The sequence below is a fragment of the Rhopalosiphum maidis genome, chromosome 1 (genome assembly GCF_003676215.2).
Source record: "Rhopalosiphum maidis isolate BTI-1 chromosome 1, ASM367621v3, whole genome shotgun sequence".
In the NCBI taxonomy this organism is placed as follows: Eukaryota; Metazoa; Arthropoda; class Insecta; order Hemiptera; family Aphididae; genus Rhopalosiphum; species Rhopalosiphum maidis.
In genome coordinates, this window is record NC_040877.1 from 9,364,133 (window position 1) to 9,384,891 (window position 20,759).

General features: G+C 24.1%; 1 protein-coding gene across 1 annotated transcript in view; it reads left to right on the forward strand.

The window, feature by feature from the left end:
* The first annotated feature begins 119 nt into the window (after positions 1 to 119).
* Positions 120 to 20,759, forward strand: part of LOC113560752 (NACHT domain- and WD repeat-containing protein 1) — a 188,007-nt gene continuing 167,367 nt past the window's right edge. The window contains exon 1 of the mRNA XM_026966807.1: positions 120 to 427. The gene's annotated coding sequence lies outside the window, so the exon portion shown is untranslated. The remainder of the gene's footprint in view (positions 428 to 20,759) is intronic.

Consider the following 20,759-nt stretch of genomic DNA (forward strand, 5'->3'; position numbering starts at 1 on the left):
CGCTGGTCAGCCGGCGTTGCCTGGGGGACTGCCGCCAGCACGGCGACGCGGAAAAGCCGGGAAACGCGACGCGCACACGGGGAAAAACCCGCGCGTCATCAAGTGTTGCACCTCTTTAACGTTTGCACGCCACGGCCGTACGCACGGCGAAGCTCTCAGTCGCGCGTTGTTCGTCCGTGCCCGTCGCCGTTGCGCCACAGCGATCTCGTCCCGTCGATATAATATCATTGCACTATCCGCGCCGCGAGTACATAGCTTTTTGATTTGGTTCGGTTGCCGGTTCACTCGCTCACTCTCTCTGTCGCGCCCACTCTCTCTCACTCTCTCTCTATCTCTCCGACATCCCCCCTACCCCGGATCACAAGTTCGCTCGTAATCCCGTCGCCGTTTGGCGGTTTTATTTTCGTCGACTTCACTGGACATCGATGTAAGTATGATGTGATATGCGAATATATATGCATATTCGAATGCGTTTTATTGCATACCACCATATTATTATTGTGTTTTAATATTTTGGCACTTGCCGCCAATAACAATTGGGCTTCACATTCAAATCGTTTATGATTATGCTTGTCGAGTACCGTGTTAAAAATAAGTATTAGTCGTGTCTCGGGAAAGAATAATCGTATTTTATCATATTTATATATATATATATATATCTTAAGATTGTCTGAAACTTGTTAACTAGTTACAGGTATGGTTGAAAGTTAGTTTCTTTTTTATATTTTATAATTAAAAATAAAAAAAAGTTTTTGTTTACGCTGTCAGTAAATAATTAAAAATATTTTTTCACGATAATTTTATTTTAAAATTCAACTTTATTATTATAATGTTTTTTTTTTTTTTTTACAAAAAGATTTACATTTATACCTAACCTATGTTATTTCCTTGCGTTCCCGTCGGTCTTTATTGTTTTTGAGGCTTTTACGGAATGAAAAAATAATTCTTCAACAGCATAACACTTTTCTTTTTCACTAAAAAATATTATTAGGTTCGTTCATTATAAATGGAATATGAAAAAATACTGGACATTTAACCTGCAGTATATAATATTAAAGTATATTTTTGAAAAAGCAATAATCTTCAATATCTTTGGATAACTATCGGAAAGTTGAAGGTCGAATTATCAAAATCTATATTCGTATATATTATATTTAAACAAATAATTATAAACGCTCGTAATCAATTCGGCTAAAATACTTTGTGTACCTAAAACTAATAATTCATATAGGTACATAATTTATAACGGTAATAGTTTTTTAGTCCAACTCGAATACACTTGTAATAGATTTAATTTTCAAATAAAGCGATAACAATTCGCCTACTAGGTACTAGAACAATCGAGTTTGAGCACATGGTCATTTGTATTTATAAGATTGTGATTAAACATTTAAGATATCTGTTATAAATATTTTCTTGTTGATTCTATACACATCTAAAACTGCGTAAATGGCAAACAATTGTTATTGGTTTGATATAATAAATATGATTTTTTATAAAACTACATTTACTCCGTACAATTCTGATAAATTATTTACATAATTATATTAAAGATATTTAAAAAAATAACAAAATACAAACATAATCATTTACGTAAATATCGTTAAAATTGTTAATGGAGAAAAAATGTTTACTCATTTATATTATACATATACAATGTTAAATTAAAAATAAATTAATTCAATATAATTTTTATAAGTAAAAGAAACTAGAATATTTTAATATTTACAATGTTTTTTCTATATCGTCCCGTTAATATTAAAAATTAAAACGCTACTTATATTATTATAAAACAAGCATAAATCTATTTATGTTTTATATAATACTCGGTGTTTTTTTAAACAGCTATTAAATTCTATCAACGCTACAATATGTTATATCCTTCGTCCTTCCTTGTTTTATTAATATTAATGAATGATTGTATCTATTTTTTTTTTTTAGAACAATAATTTATTTGATTTAAATGTTTTTTTTTTCATATTATAATAAATATTTTACAATTACTATAAAAAGATACAATACTTTAACATAACGAGTACTTTTATTTGTTTATAGTATTTTTAACTTTCTAACCCAAATATAAAAATACTACTACGGATTAAAAATGTATCAGTATATTATGACATATAAATAATATTTAATATATTTTACGAATTGTATCTGCATTAAAGAATCTTGCATCACAATGTGCGATGTATAATAACAACGTATTCATAAACAAATTAAATGTATTATGGAAGTACTACGAACCACTTAAGGTCAATTAAAGCCACGTCCAATTATAGAACGAGGGTAAAAACTGCTATTTATACAATATATAGAGATATATCTATATAGGTATTTCTTATTCTCCGAAAATAAAATAAATACGCGATAACAATCCAAAAATAATCATTTTTCGTTTACGATTTTCAATTTGTCTTCAATCGCTGACTGTTGAACAATAATATAGAGTAGGAACTCTTCTGTATTATGAAGAAAAATACAACGCCGTTTACTAAGAAATACCATGCACTTATTGCAATAACAATGCAATTATTAATTTTGTACATTTCGTTATGGGTGTTTTGTCTATTTTTATATTATGATCGTTAATATATAACACTTTCGTGTATGTATTATCAATCTTTATTTTAGACAAATAGTAATGGTGAATAATAATTAACATTAAACATATTTTTAATTTATTTTATTCAACACTTTTGGTGGACATAGTTTTATCGATTTTACTTTTTATGATAGTAAATATAAGTAAATATTATAGTTCCGAAGCCGCAACAAATTCCTGAGATTCATTACACAGACTATTACTTCGAACTCGGCTTCTTTCTATTCTGTTGTCCACAAAAAGTTGTACACGTTCGACGGTCCAAAGTTATTTGCGTCCTGAACTTATCCTATCCAGCTATAGTCAGACATTTTGAAATTATTACTAATGGTTTTGTAACTAGATATGATGAAATATGACGTTACATTGTATTGGAGAAGAACAAACTAGAGAAAATATAGGTGAATATTGTTTAAAGAGGGTGAGTATTATCGAAATTCAGACTAAAAGTTTGAAAGGGAATAGGATGCTGTATATTGGAGTTTAGTAATGCTTTCAAAGTAATACGAACAATAGGATATTGTGAGGGTAAACAAAAATCGCTTAGTAATTTAATGCCAAGTAGTGTTTCATATCAAAATACTTATACTTAATATTGAATATAATGTGAAGTAATGATTTATCCTAAAACGCTTTAGAAATAAATTATAGATAATTAGAGCTTTTGATAAATTAATTATAGTTTAATTAATTGTTTTTAAAAATTGGTTTTTGATTGTCTGACATAAAAAAGTACATAATGTTTAAAATGTATTTTAATAATTTGGTATGTACCGATGACTTACTTATGATGTTTTGTATTATGAATCAATAATATTAACATTATGTTTATTTTGTATAATTATCTATACATACTGAAATTTGTGGTTATTATACTATACTTATTTGTGATTATAATAATGAAATAATTACTAATGAACCTGATAACGAAAACATGCTATATGTTTAGGTAGGTATTTTAAAAATATCTTCGTTGGTTATGACTTATGACATAACTAATAATAATTAATGTGATATTGTAATGATGGTTCTGGGTCAATTGACGAATAACCATTCGACCGAACACAAAAATACTGACAAGACAATCGATAGACAGAAATAATTGACCGACAAAAATGCATAAAATAGTCATTTTATTTCATTTTAATTTATATTCTTATTTTAAAAATATATCCATAATGTATATTAACTATTTCAATTATATTGATATTTTTTTTACATACTATTGGATAATAAATACTGATAAAAAATTTTTAATAGAAAATAATAATGTATAACTAATTATAGTATAATGTATAGAATTATTCGTAATATAATAAAAAAAGTATTGAAAAATAATGTAAACATTAATACGATTGTAGAGTAAAGATTATATGGTTAGGTTGTGATTAATACCCCTGACGTGTTTTATCCTCACGAATATTAAAAGCCGACTTCAAGCGCTGTTCACGTTTATGCTATTGGATGTGGCTTTAGAGTTCCTCGAAGAACTGCTTGGATATTTGCATCAACCTTACAATGTTCTTCTGAAATTTTCTTAATGAGCGTAAAGAGAGCAATATTTCCATACCGTTTTGATCTCGGATAATATTTCGGTATGAAATACATTATTTTTAGTCTTTATTTTATTAAATAAGAGAGCAAAGTGCCAATGCTTAAACATTTCAGCAAAAATCTATTCTCCTATGATATACGTACCAAATATTTAGACTATAATTAAATATTTATATTTTTATATATTCACCGTAGGAAGATTTTTAAAATAAGAATATAAATATTACGTATTAAATAAAAGTCAATTGGCATTTTAGCTGCCGATCGATTGTCCATCTCCCTGTAATAATATCAGAGATAATTATAATACATTATTTAATTACAGAAAAAATTTAATACTGTTTAAATTATATATTAAAATCTGGGTAAAGAAATATTTCTAAATTATTTTTTTTAATAAAATTAATATAAACATTAGTAAATTTTCCGTCAGTACGATAGAAACACACAAGTGGTTATGTATATATAAGGCGCTTATATTTTGTAATTTTATTTCGTTTCTTACACGAGTAAAATGTACTAACCTTTTCGAGATCCTAACCCATAATAGACCATAAATACATGTGTGTTCTGTAGACTAAGCTCTTGTACATTATTGTAGCCGATCGTTATAGTATTTTAACGTCGTTAGTTTTGAAATATATATTATTTATTTATTGTTGATATATATATATATACTGAATAATGATGTATACTGAGCATTAATAATTCAGAGATTCATCTATACCTGTATATCTCTCATTATCATTCTAACTCTGAAAAAATTAAACTACTTAAATAAAAAATACGATATTATATTTATTTCTATTCAATAATAACTTACTATTTTATATTTAATTAATTTTTAATGGATAGTATCATCACACTCGTCGAGTGTAATATTAAAGAAGAAAAACTATTTAACACCCACCTCGTGTAAAGTTAAAAATTTTCTTTGGGTTTCTATAAAGCTTAATGGTATTAACCATGGGAGATGTATACTAATGTTTACCAACGTATTTGCTCGACGTTGACAATATGATTATCAATAAGTGAAATAATTACACGGAGTACTAATGAACTTGTTTTTGAATATAACGTTATGCGAGCACCAGTGGATGGTTATAATGGTTCTGGGTAGAAGTAACGTCAGCACTTTAAAAGTTCAGACGAATGTAGTTCATTAAATCGTATAATAAGTATGAGGTGAATATCACTATATCAGTGATGTACTACTATAAACGATACTCAACCTCGTCGTAAGGCAGAATATTCAATTCTGTGTTGACATTGAAGTTATATTTCAATATTTTGAAAACATTAATGATCATATACATAGTTATATTAAAATACTAGACATTTTCTACAAACTTATATAGTGTAATGAACATTTGATAGTACAATAGATATGATGTTTTAAATTTAAATAATTTAGATTGTATGTAATCTATTCATATTTTTTGGTTATTATTATTACCATCACATTTGTATACAAAACTTACAAAACTCGGTACAAATATACAATTCATGTGGTTAATGCAATAATGACAATTGAATAAATATAAACTATTTTAATGTTGAGATAAGACTACTGTATCGTGCTTATTTTTCTTAAAGAATCATGAAATTAAAATAACTATTAAACGTTACTTTGACATCGAAAGCGTTTTGTTATCTGAGATCTCAAATTAGAGGTAATTATTATAATTGCTTTAGAAGTGTTTTGCAAGGTGGAAGTGTTCTATAACTGAAACATTGGCCTAAATTTAGACTTATTAATAATTTATGAATGAATTCGATAGGAATTAATTTTTTTTAATAGGATTACTTTCTCATTTTTAACTTAATTTTAAGCGCTCTTTTATGCATTTTTCATATTTTTTTTAAAATATTCTTTATTGATCTTTGGAAGACGATCTATTGTTTAAGGCATTATTTTACTATATAAGTTAAACGACAGGTTGAATACATTTTTGCCAAAAATGTTCATTTTAAAATGTTATTATATGTATAAAATATAATAAGATATGCTAAAAGTTTCTAGTCCCCATAAATACTATTTTTAAATTACAAAAAAAAAAACTTTAATCGTTAGTTTTTGTTTAAATATTTAATTTTGTCTAAGTTTGAACTCAAATTTCTAAAAAAAAAAAAACACTGGTTGTATGTATTGAAAATATATACTTTATTTATAGAAATTAAATAATTTTAAATGTCAATAAATAGTTCAAAAATATCTATACCATTTGCAAAATGTAAAAAGACAGTAGAAAATGCTATAGTAAATATTTTACAAAAATTTAAAAAATATAAGGTTATTTTGTTTTTGAGGTTATTCCAAAAATCAAATCAATAACGTTTTTGTTGAATCTTGGTATTGCTTAAAAATACCATTATTCCTTAAATCTTAATTTTTTTACTTTTTACCCAAAATCCAATTTTATATCATAAAACATTCCAAAAGTTGAAAACCTAAGTCATATTTTAACTAGGAAAAGAGTCAATAAAAACAAAAACAAATAAAAAAAACCAGACACATTTTATATGAGTTATAAAATAAATAAATGTATCGCTCAACTCGGAACTAAAAAAAAAAACAAAATCATTTTAAAATATACAAATACAGTTTTTCAAATTCACGTTGTATTAAAAATAATGTTAACAAATGCATTATATATTCGTAGTCCCTAATGTAAATTATTAATTTAATTTATTACTTATACATATTATGTTTGCTATTGTTTATTGTAAATGCTTAACGTTGAAACTTTTAAAATGCAAGGTTATGATCAATAAACCTAATTTTCTAAAGTAGAAAATATTCTAACTTTCCAAAATTTACTTGAAATTAAATCAATTTATTCATATTTTATGCATGAAAAGTATAAATACTATGTGGTTACTTTAGGGAAGAATGATTATTTGAATTATAATCTTTGAACTTATTACATAATATGCATAATTTATTGTACATTCGTCATAATCGAGATGGTTGTGTTTCCGAGCAATAATATAATTTTGTTTAAATATTTATTCTCTTGTGGTCTTGTACACCAAAGTGAACCAAAACTCAAAGCTGACGGATGAACAATTAATGCGAACTAAATCCATTTTATTTGCAGAATTACTTTTATTATCCAAATAATAATTGATGTGCAATTAATCACATATTCATATAATAAGTATTTAATATTATATTGTATTATGCAGTTAATGGTAGAAAATAAATATATTTGGTTAAGAAAAATACTAAAACAAATTTGAATGTTAAATTAAATAAAAGATGATTACAATGTCCTTCTAAGTTAAATACTAAAATTTATATTATAATGATAAAATCGTTTCAGCCCCCAAAAAATAACTATTGTATGTAAAAATCTTATACAAAATATATTGAGGTTATTTTTTACGCCCAAACTATATAGATTAAAGCTTTTACTGTGTAAGACGATGTAAGCTAAGAAAGTTCAAAAATAAAAAAATATATCTTAGGCAATCCATACGTTATGACACGAAAAGTTGAAAATCGATAACTTTCTTTGAACTAACTTATTTAGATAAAATAGAAACTATAAGACAAGTTAGTTATTCACAAATGTTTAGTTTGCTGGAATGATGATAATCTGGGGCAGATATGTGGAAGTGACATCATATTTATATGGTGCATATATTTGCTGTTTTTTTTTTTTTAAATAAAGGTAATTTTAAATAAAAAAAATGAAATTTTCATATTTCAAAATATATATTAGTCCTGTGAATATTTTTTAATTTACTAAAAAATTACTTATTTATTTTTTATAAGCCATTTGTTATAAATTATCAATCAAAAATACATTTCGAAATTATAAATTTAATTTATGCTCATTGTGCTCATTGTATAATGTAATTAAATTATATTATTTTGATATATAGGTAATTTATAGTATCTCTCGTACCCAATATTGATTTACAATAACCAAAAATTCCTGAATTTTTAAAATGTATAATTTATATAGTAAATTATATAGTTATATATTGAAAACAGAACATTAAATAATTATTTAAAACTAATGTAGAAGAATGTAAATCTTCTGATAGTTTAAATTTCTAGTGTTAGTTATTATAGTCTACAACTAGCTAATTAAAAAAAATTATTACTTTTATAGGTAGTTAATTATAATATTAATTAATATATTGATATTCTCAAAAACATATATATATTGAACATTTTCTGCCTAAAGAATTATTTTTTTTAAAAAATCACATATTTAACATAAGTCCATTATTCCACTTTCAATACTTTAAATATAATAAATACAAATATCGGATTGACGAGTTAAATAATGTTTTAAATTTCAAATAATAAGTTAAACTATTTAATTTTTGTTCATTAGAATTATAAATCAAAGGCTTTTAGGAAATAATTATAAACACAAAATAGTATTTATTTTACTTTAAAACTTTAAGAAGAATTCGTAATTTTTCCACGAAACAACAAAACTAAAAAAACCCAATGTGTAATTGAATGTATCATATTAATTATTGTAATAACTATTAATAAAACTATTATAGCATAATATTATTATTGGTGTTATATTATGGTATTAATATCGTTAAAATTTATTAAATACCTACATGTAGAATGACGTGTAAGACTGCTAGAAAAATATAAAAATAGTGATGAATAAGTTAATTGATTTAGGTTGTATATTAAAATAAAAAAATATGTTAACAATATAATACCTCGTTACGCGTCAGTGTTAAAAATATTATAAAATAAAATTACAAATGCAGTGTGTTTTATAAATTGAATTTTTGACCTCATATTCGGTCTCGTGTATTTGATCTTTCGAGTAAAGTGGGTACGTAATATTATCACAACTCCTATAATGTCATTCGATTGTGAATCAGGTCGTTTGATATTGAATATATATTAAGTTAGGTCACCAGAGAGTAGAGTTAAACCGTTACAGCAATCAGATCAAACTGAATGAAAATGTTATATTTTTTATTACATTTTCCTGGTTTTTATTTCATTTTATTATCAATAATTGTTGAGTTACGGCGAAATTTCACATCCATTGTCTAAAAATTGAACCCTAAAATTATTCGATTATATAAAGTTTGTTCAATCGTAGGTTATATCTGATAAATTTATTTACAGAACTTCATAGCATATTTTTAAGTATTAAATGATCAATATATTTGAACATAAGCAATTTTAAAATAATATAGATGAGATGTACCAAAAATTATGTTCTTAGTCATAGAACTATTCGTTCCATTAATTTAGATTTATAATTAATATTTCATAAAACTGATGTAATACTCTATAGAGACAGGGTAAATGGACGATCTGTGAAGAATAAAACAAATGCAATTTATTTTTATTGCTTGCAATTTCCAAGGTATTGTATAAACGGTTCATTGGGCTTATTGGCTATAATTAATTAAAGTCTGTAACTGAAGTAATTTGTGAAAATAATTATTATAATATTTATTATCCATCAAAATATTGTAATAAATTAAAGTATAATCGTATTAGTTTCAAATCAGTAAATATTTCATTATATATATAATTTTTATAAAAGATGTTCAACCCCAATATTTCTACACGTGGTTTTTATGATTAATTTAGATTAAGATCTGAGCGAGACATATAATATTAGGTATTGTTTTTCAATGCTGTATGAGGTTGACAGTAGGAAAACTCATAATATTTGCTAAGTTCACAGTCCCTATTTACATTGTAAATCGAATACAGACCGTGTTGTTGATTGCAGATTATTTATATAAGAAAAAAAAAATAGTTTCTTTTTTCTTTTTGATTTCTTTGATAATATAAAACGATTTGTGTCTTCATCTCGTGGTTTTTATGTCACCCGAAGCATGATTTGAGGAATTTATTATGTCGTCAACCAGGGATAAAAATTGAAGATGTAGTACGCTGGATTTTGTGTTGTTATTATATTAAATTAATAGACATTGAAGGAAAACATTGAATACTTATATTTAATAATATAATTATTAAGACAGTATTGTTTAGTAGAATTAATAATTTAATTAACCATGACTTTTACAATAAAAATTAATTTAGAGATAGCCATAAAAACGATTGACGTAAAAACTCTATCAAAAAATAAACACATCATTTACGAATAATAAAATGAAAAAAATACACTATATCGAGTCAACAAATATGATTTCCATAAACATAACACACTATAATAGAATACACTGTTATGTATGTATTACATTATAATATATTACGCTTAGACATCGTCTAATATTTATTTTATAATAACAGTAACAATATATCAACATGACTACATGATAATATTGTATGGAAAACCTATCGTGTTATAAAAATTTAACAGGTACACATATTAAACAAAAAAAAAAAAAATACATAAAATACATAAAAATTATAATTATTACAAAAAACCAACCTTAAGGATGGTTCTACGTGTTGAAAACTTCTAACCCGACAACAGCTGACATCGTTCCATCGTTGGAGCGATAAAGCGTATCGCCTAATTTTGATTATAGATGACATTTAAGTTAAATGATTTAATTAATTGAAATATTGTCTTTAAGTAAAATCAAAGGGGCGTATAATAACTCTTATATCCACGTAAACATGAGTTAACGGTAAAGATAAATATATAAAACCAGTGCGCAGTCGGCGATGTCGTTACATTTAGAAATATTGACGATAATAATTACCGGTACTTTAAATTATTAGGCGTAATTTAAAATACAAATATAATAATATATTGTCGGTGTAGGCGTGCGGAGAGTGGTGACGAGCGGTGTTTCTTCATAAATAGGTGGCGTCTCGGTGAAGCGACGTTGACCTATTTATACCCACAAGGCCAAAAGGGACAAAAATCTTTGTATTTAATGGCCGAATTCGACAATAATACACACATAATAATATAATGTATGTCATTAGATCTACGAATTATATTTCTAATGGTATCTAATATTACGACGAAAATAATAGAAAATTATCAGCACCACTAACTAGCACCTCAACCCTGTTTGGGGAGGCTAAAATCACGTCAGATTCGATGAAATCGAGGTTAAGAAATTACAAAACAATAATACACCACTGTATTGCGGCACGGCGAATGATGCAGATAATTATTATTATTATGTATGAATTCCTAACTTTTTTTCCGTACACATTGTAATACTACGAATTGCGGACTTTTCCGTAATAGTATTTCCAGCATTTTTCCATTATCGCGTTTATTTTATCATTGCGATAAACGAGTAAACGAAAATCTTCGTCCATACACAACATTTAAAATTCCTCAGAAATAGGTGTTTGTCGGTCTGACGAATACATATTTTTATTTGTACGTCAAATGCGGAAACGTCGAGAACGTGTCAGTCATAATCTTCAATCTCCTGTTGTAAATCAGTCTGATACAGTGCATTAGTGCAATAATGAAACGGATATATTTTTCTAATCGACAAATCGCGTTGGCATCATTTATATCGTCATGTGTTTTCTAAAAGTTGTACACTATGGTGCTTTTGGGACGATAATACAAAAAAAAAAAAAATCTACGAAATTGTATTGTTCTATTCGAATCTCAACAAATACAATTTTCTGTATAAATTATTACTTGATTGATATATACGATCTCCCAAATTGTTTGTGACAAAAACATCAAGGATCGCATAACGACACTAACGTAATCCCCGCCGTTTGTGTCACACATAATTTGAACGATACTGTTTAATATTCGTGCATTTTCTTCAGAAAAACACCGCTAACTCGTAATATATTTTAAAACTTTGGGATATTCGCGAAACAAGATGATTGGAGTTTATAACGGCCACAATTGAAATAGGTTTATGCGTACAAATGTTTGTCTTTCGGGAATATTTAGAATAATTAATAGTGTCATCGGAAACAATGTCGGTAGGCGAGACATGGAATTTATGTAATACTAATAATAATTAATTTAATAATTTCACTGTATAATATATTAATGTATATATAATATGCATATCTAAACTATATATACATATATACATATATATGGGTGCGTGTATATGGTGCGAAGGAATTTAATTCCGAGAGACAAGGAAAGGGAAAGAATTGTGATTAATGACTGAATAATGAAAAGAGGGACGAACCTTGGTTTCATTAATCCAGTTGTAATGGAGACCCTGGAGACTAAAAGAACAAACATAGATTATTTATTATTTTTTTTTACTCAGAACACACGTCTATTCTACTATAAATGATGACGCAAAGTATTGGAAGATTGATTTATTACTTTGACGAAAAAATTTCCCCGATAATATATAGTTTTTATTATTATTATTCCCTTTTTAGGATATTTTTTAACTGTGTAAATGTTTAAACGTCAAGTAAACGTTAATAAACAGAAAACTATATAAATTTTCTTTGTAAATTATTATTATTTAATTTTAATATAGATTCGGTGAAAAATAAATTATATTTAATAACTTTTCTACATAAACATAAGACACGCAAACAAATATGCTGATAATTTGATTGAGCTTTGATGTAAGATAACAATTTATTTTTAAATATTGTTAAATTGTTTTTAAGTAAATCATATAATATTTATTGTTTTTAACAATGTCAACCACAATGAAAAACATTTTATATCATGATAAAAGTGTATATAAATTAATACCCAGTTAAAAATCATGAAAAAATAAATTGCGGAATTTTATAAATTTAATTTAAATTCATATTTAATCAAGATAAACATTTACCACTTAAATGCACATTCAATATGAAACGAAAATAGTTAAGGTAATAATTTTGTTTTTATATGTTTATTATAAAGGATTGTAATTACATTTTTTTTACTAACAGTAAAATCGATTACTATATAGAATGCTATCCATATCAAAAAGCATTTTAATGTACTTGAAATAAAAAGCTTTTAACAAAAGAGTATTTGGAAACATAAGGTTTAGATTTTAGTTGCTTGGTTTTATTTACCATCAGATTATATTGATCTTTTTTTATGGCTTTGCCTTTTCAATGATTTTTAAACAATATAATAAAGATCTAAAATATCAAAATTTATTCTATGTAAAAATCTTACACCTTCGATGTGTCGGTAAACTTTAATATAAAAAAATAATTAATTAAAAATCTTAAATTAGTTATTTCTGACTGCAAATGATGGTATTTTTTATTTTACTGTAATATTAATTGTTTTCTTTAAGTATACACTTAAATTTAATATATTATTTTTTAGTATAATAATCACGGAAAAAAATTATCAATAATAATATTAAAATATTTAGAATTCTAAAATACAAATTAAAAAGACTAATCAAACATAAAAATGTATTTAGTACCTGAGTGAACACATTAATATAATAAAAAATATTAGGTTGACGAAATTTGTTTCAATTTAAGTAATACAATTCTCAAACTATTTTTATTTTATTTTAAGAAAATTTAATCCAAGGTAAAAAAAATAATTTAAAAATAGTATATAAAATAACAAATAATTCTAAAATTTTATTTATTTGTCATTTTTAGTATGAGATAAATTAAAATTTCTCTACTCCATTACATAATTTAATAGTTTTAAAAACAAATAAATAAGATACGTATATATTATAATAAACACACGTATGTATATTATGATTATTTTAAACGCAAATGTTAATTATTTAATTTTTTTTTTTATCTTACGAGCATGGCTCTTTGAATATATATATGATGTTATATAAATTAATTATGGTTACATCATATCTAAAATTATTATAATTAATGTTTAACTATTATTGATAAATTTAGAATTGATTTGTTTTCCTCTTTTTCCTGGTAATTTAATATACATAATTAGCAGCAAAATTTTCATATAAAATATAATTTTATTTTAAAATGATATGTATTTTATACATATACATATACATATACATATATATTTTTTTTTTCATTTATACATGAAGTTATAATGATATTGATATTTTCTTTATAGTTACATTAACGATTTTTTTTATATAAATTTAATTCAATTAATTCAGACGTAATTTTTAATAAATTTGAACTATTATTTTCAAAAATATTTTTTATAAGAATTGGTATTAATTACATTTTTTTTAAATGTCTTGTTTAAAAATCATATTATTTGATAAATCTCCATCAAATTTAGTATACATGTAATGGTTATATAAATTTCTGTAAATGAAACCATGTGAATCAGTACAAATGTGAATTAGCAATATGTTTTTGCTCAATTTTATGTGATAAAAATGACGATTAACTATTTGTTATTTTCTGTTTCCTAAAGAAAAATTAAGTTTACATAAGATCGATAATAGACATTTTTGGTATCAATTTAATAACATTTATGGTTGAAATAAGAAATTGCGCATTTCTTACAAGACATCATATTTATTGGTAAAATATCAACTATAAAAATGTAACCACTTAAAATATGTCTTGCTGACATTTTTATTGGTCGTTTCGTTAAGTGTATTCAGATTTCGGACGGAATATAGAATCTTTTATTGTATGAAATATACTTATATTTACTTAAAAATACGTTTTTAGAAAGATAAATATTGTATATAATATGCCTTAATTTAGTTAAATCTTAATTTTATAGGTTTTGCTTTCTCAGCGGAAATAAGAATCTATTATCTGATGTTTATTATTTTAATTCATTAGTAAGTTGTATCATACATGTTGTATGCAATACATCAATAAAACGAAAATAAAACTTTAAATTCATTGGTTTAGTACTTTCTATAAGTCATAGTTTACAATTCCTTTAGTTATTTTTGGAAAAATCTAGTGAAGAACACAGTTTCCAAGTATTATGAATACTTTCTAAAACGTATATGTATAGATGAAACATATTCATTGGAAATGATTTTTATATACATAATCTCATATTTTGTTTTTTATTTGTCAATTGTACATAGATGGCCAAGTGTAAAATTTTCTTGATTTCTTGTCAATATTATTATAGTATTTATTGATATTAAATACGTAAAAAATCTAATTGAAATGTTTAAAAAAATAACTTCATAGCCTTAAATAATATAATATACTTAATATATTTCATAAGTAAGAAATATTACAAAAAGAAAATTTGCAAGACAAAAATGAACTATTTTGTACTTAGCTATCGATATGTCTTAGTTATAATAATATTATCATTCATTATGCATATACCTAACTGATATATATATATATATATATATATATACAAATAATGGTTCTGAGCTAGTGAATACCAAATATTATTATGGTTTAACAAACGTTAAGCTTAAGTGAATAAATTAAGATTATGTTTACCTTAAGAAATAATATTTTTACAAAAGCGACCTGTAAACTATTTATTTTTTTATCATTCTTATTTTATTTTAAATACGCCAATATAATATATCATATATTGTTATTAATTTGATTTTTTTTTTTATCATAAATGTATTTACATATTCAATTTTTAAAAGTAACTCAAAACAGTCAAATAGATGACCTTAAATTTGATTAGGATTTAAATGGTGTTTCAAAAAAAAAAAAAAAAAAATGTAATTTAAATTCAGGGAATAGAGTAAAAAAAAAATTGTTTTGCATTGTATGTGTGAAAAAAAAGTCGATTGAATTGAACTATTCCAAAATCAATGGAATTTGTAGTACTTAATGTAAAAATGAAAAAAAAACTCGAATCAAATTCAAGGCTATACTTTCGAAATACTTTGTGTTGTCTTTTTCGTTGAACGCACCGCATGCCAGATTGTATATAATATTAAAAAATGTTAAATAGAGTAGGACTAAATATATAAAATAAATTTTGTGTGTAATACTGAAATGTGTTACTTGTCGTAAAAGTCATTGTTTGTAGTACGTATACTGTTACAGACCATTCATGTTATCATTTATCTTAAATAAAACCAAAAATATAAAAATATGGTCAAGAGTATACCACTGTTCTATACATTAAGTCAAGTGAGTCAGCTTAATGGATATGTTAAATTTGAATTCAATGATATGTATGATATTTATGAAAAACCATTCTGAGCGAAGACGGTCTGTATTTCAGTCTAAGTAGTATAATATTTCACAATATTACTATGTTTATTGATATTACCATTAAAGTAATTTATTATACTATTAGTATTACGGTAGTTATGTTGACTTAATTACTATAATAATAATCATATATTTATACTGTATATTGAATTATTGTTATTTACTTATATAATTTCCACCTTTTCGTAAAAAATTGTAAATTCTGAATAAGTTCATGGTATAAAAAACATAATATCCGAAAAAGTTTTAAATCCTCAGTGTTAATGTCTTTGAATTGTAACAAAATAATTAACATAGTTATTCATCATTAAAATATGTAATTTTTTAAGATCTTATAGCCATAAAAAATGAAGATGTTATACATTTTTTTTACTACAAAGGTTAGGTTAAGTTTAGATACTTGTTTTTACATTTTTATAATTTTGACAAATTTCGTTAATTTTAAGTACATATAAAACAAATGTGTCAATGTATTTATAATACTTTTAAACAGATATAAAAAACTTACATGAAATCTTGTATTAATTTTGACCCGAGTAAATATAATAAAAATATTAAAAATATAATTATAATAAAGAGAAATATAAAAAAAAAAATGAAAAAATTTAACTGTCTATACTCATTTCAAAAGTATAATAATAGATTGAATAATGTTTAAAGAAATAGACCATTTAAAAAATGGTGATACAAACGCTTGCTGAAAATGTTAAGTTCTTTAAATTATTGGTTTTTGGATTATAACAAAATTAATAAATTAATTTTATTAAAAACTAAAAATCTTAAACACTTAATTTTTTTTCCCCGATAAGATAGAGTACTGACTAGGCATCTAGACACAATTTTCTACCAGAATCCACCACAAAACTCTCCAAACGAACCATTTATTTTATCCTAAAAGGTGAAGACTGACACACACCACAAAAAAAAAAAAAAATATCATTGTAAAATCAATACATTTATCTTTCAACTCAGAAACTAAAAGGCGATCGAACTATTTACGTTCTTTACACGGAGATAATGGGAAAAAAAATGTTTATTTTTCTTAGTAAGTACTGTTATTATTATTATAGCTAATAGACCGATAAAAACGAACATCGAAAATTTCGATAACGATGTGTACGAATATATGTTTTCTACTCGTAGTGTTTGTGCGGTAACGTACTTGAATGTAGCGAATAGTTTTATTTTTTGACAACCGAATGATTGCAAAGTGTTTCGCTATTTCGCGAACAAAATAAACATCCCTTCGTGTTTTTGGCCAGTCGTTAATGGTTCCGAGTTCATCAATTTATTTTTCTATTCCAACGTTGCGCTTTTATATTTCGTCCCGATGATTAACGTATAGTATTTAATCTAATAAAATGTATTTATTAGAGGCAAAATATTTTTCATCAAACTTGTTAAGAACTATTGATATTGATGTATAATATTTTATGAATTTTAGTATTGCCCTTAATTGAATAACACAAATTTCTAAGCGCATGAACATTTTTTAAAAACGTATTTCCTAGACAAACAAGAATAGAATAAAAGTAAACTATTAATAATTATTATGATATTGAATTCTCACTGCAGTAGAAACTGACTATATTTGTATACTTCATACATTCTTGAAGTTTACATCGTAATTTAAGATTTTAAATGTTTTATATTAGGAAGTACCTATACAGAAGCTATTATTTTGTATTTGATATACACATTAACAAGGAGTTCAGAAAAAAATTCTTAAGACACTCGCATTACGTTCTGGTTATGTGAAAATATACCAGAATCTGAATAAATACTTTATATGATTAAAATAAAATTATAATAATAAAAAAATAGCTGATAATAAGTATGAATATTTGATTTGGAATGATTCATGAATTTTGATTGGATTTTATTTTAAAACATACCTAATTTTCATGTAATCGCAAATTACAAGATTTATTCATAATTTTATTACAAATATTATGATCAAAATATAAAATTACTTTAAATTTATAATAGTATTTATAACATGGATATCGATAGCATAATATTATAGAAATATTAAAACTTTTCTTGGGAAATGAACATAAATGTTAAATTGTTTTATTGTTATTTGTTATAAGATACTTTAATAAGATTTAAGCTGCTTTTTTTAAGAATCTTTTATAGAGAATTGTACTTATAATTTTAGAATTGATTATCTATATAAAAAAGTTTTAAATATGTTTTATAGATTGCTTAAAATATATTTTGTTTTGTAGTTCGTATCGCACTGAAATGTATAATTCATAAGTATTTAACTATATCATAAAAAACTTCACGACCACGGGTGTTTAAAAATTAAATTAATTTTAATTTCCTATACCAATATTCCAATGTCCATTGACTAAGGTTGCTATTACGTATTTATAAATATTATGTGGACAATTAACCCAGAAAACTTTAGAGTAACTAGTATGTTAATACTATAGTTAATTAATATTTACAGCTTATATAATCTTATAAGTCCATTCTTTTAACAACTTGAATTTAAATAGTCTCTAATCACATCGTCATAAAAGATTATTTTTTAATGCAGACATTTTATTTTATCAGTATAAATTGTTTTGCAATGCTATAATTGTTTAAAACAAGTTTTTGTGTGAAAAAAAATACATGTTTACTATTATAAAGTGATCTTAAGCTTTATTGCATATTTATATTATAATATAGGTACATATTAAATATTTATAAAAAATATTTACATTAATATAACTAAATTCAACCATAATAATTACAATAAATGATATTGTTATAATTGATTAAAACTAAAATATGTATTCTATGCACTAAGGAATGATTCATTTTGTTTTTGGTTTTCAAAAATATAAAAAAAATGATGGTAATAAACGATTAAAAATAAATAAATACATATATTTTGGTATTTATTTAAATTTATAATGCTTACATTAAATAATAATATAGGTATAATATTACGTATACAATATATTCTCGTAAATATAAATAGCTAATTAATATTAAGATTTTGTGTGTAATAAACGACTTTAAACTGAAATATTATAAATTTATCAAAGCTCTCCTTACTCGTCTTTTTCTAGTATTCATATTAAAAGTATTCCATAAAATGATGTAAAGATAAAAAAAAAGTTACTGATTAATTTAAAATTATTTTTTTTTTAATTAAAAATATAGGTTCTTGTTATTTTAATTTACTAAAACTAATTTAATGTTAGATTCTGGTGGTAAATATGTTATGGGTTTTCGCGAAATAGAACCAATTATTTTCGATTTAGTTTCACTTTTTATACTGACACTTCCCATAGATATAATTAAAAAAACGATTTGAAAATATTTGGCTTACTTAATCAGCATGATTTTGAATTAAGTATACCATCAAAAACTAGATGGGGAATCTTTATTACAATTTTAAATACGAGAGTTGGTGTAGTAAGGGAATATCTCAAGAAATTATTATTATTACTTTTAATGCTTTTGCTTATATAGGTTTGAAGCATGCATACTTACTACCATGGCTTAACCTAACCTATTTGATATTTATACATTGATATTAAACAAAATAATTTGTTTTAGAATATAATTTTTTTTTTTAAATTAAAATAAATAAATACGATCTAATTAATATTATAAATTATATCGTTTTCAGTTATATAAGTCATATTATACATTTAAGAAATTAAAATAAAAGTGTACCATGTTTAAAATATATATAATTATATGTGTTGGTATATAAGAAAAAATTATTGATTTAGGAAATAATAAATATAATAATTAATTTATTGATTTCACATATTATTATATATTTATAAAATTTCAGTTTAATAGATATTCTACTGTGAAATATTTTGTGTCTAATTTATTAATTTGTATATTATATTATAATTCAAACAAATTTATACTCAAATAAATATTTATGAACAATTATGATTTACTTTTATTTAAATATTTAAGACGTATATTTTAAGATTTATTGTATTGTTATTTATTACTTTATTTATTAGAAAAAATTAACTTATATATATATATATATATATAGAATCGTTTTTCGTATGATTTATAGTAACCTATTCAATAGTCAATGACGAAATATATTTAAATCCTACTTTAAAGCAGACCTCTTAGCTACTTTTCTCTTCCATTTATTCTATGCGATTGCATGACAATTTTTTTTAAGGTTATCTAGTTAGTAAAAAACTCACTCATTTGAGTGAAAGATGAAAAATGCAAATATCCCTAACAAACCAATCAAAGTTAATTAAACAAATTAGCACAGCGAATGTCATATGATTTGAATAAAATAAAATTATAGTCAACAATTTATCAAAGTATAAATTAAAATATAATGAATAGTGACTATAAAACTCATAAGGTATAAAACCTAACCTAAGTAGGTGGGAAGTTAAAAAATTTAAAATATTTTTAATTTCGTTTTTGGCTTTGGATCGTTATTAACTGGACATTATGAAAAAATAAAAACTTCGTGTATTCATTCTATACTCAACGTATTTTTTTCAGATTTTACGTTTGTAATAAATATTAATTTGACTGAAACTGTCGCGAAAGAACTTAATTTTTGGTCAAGGTTAATAATAA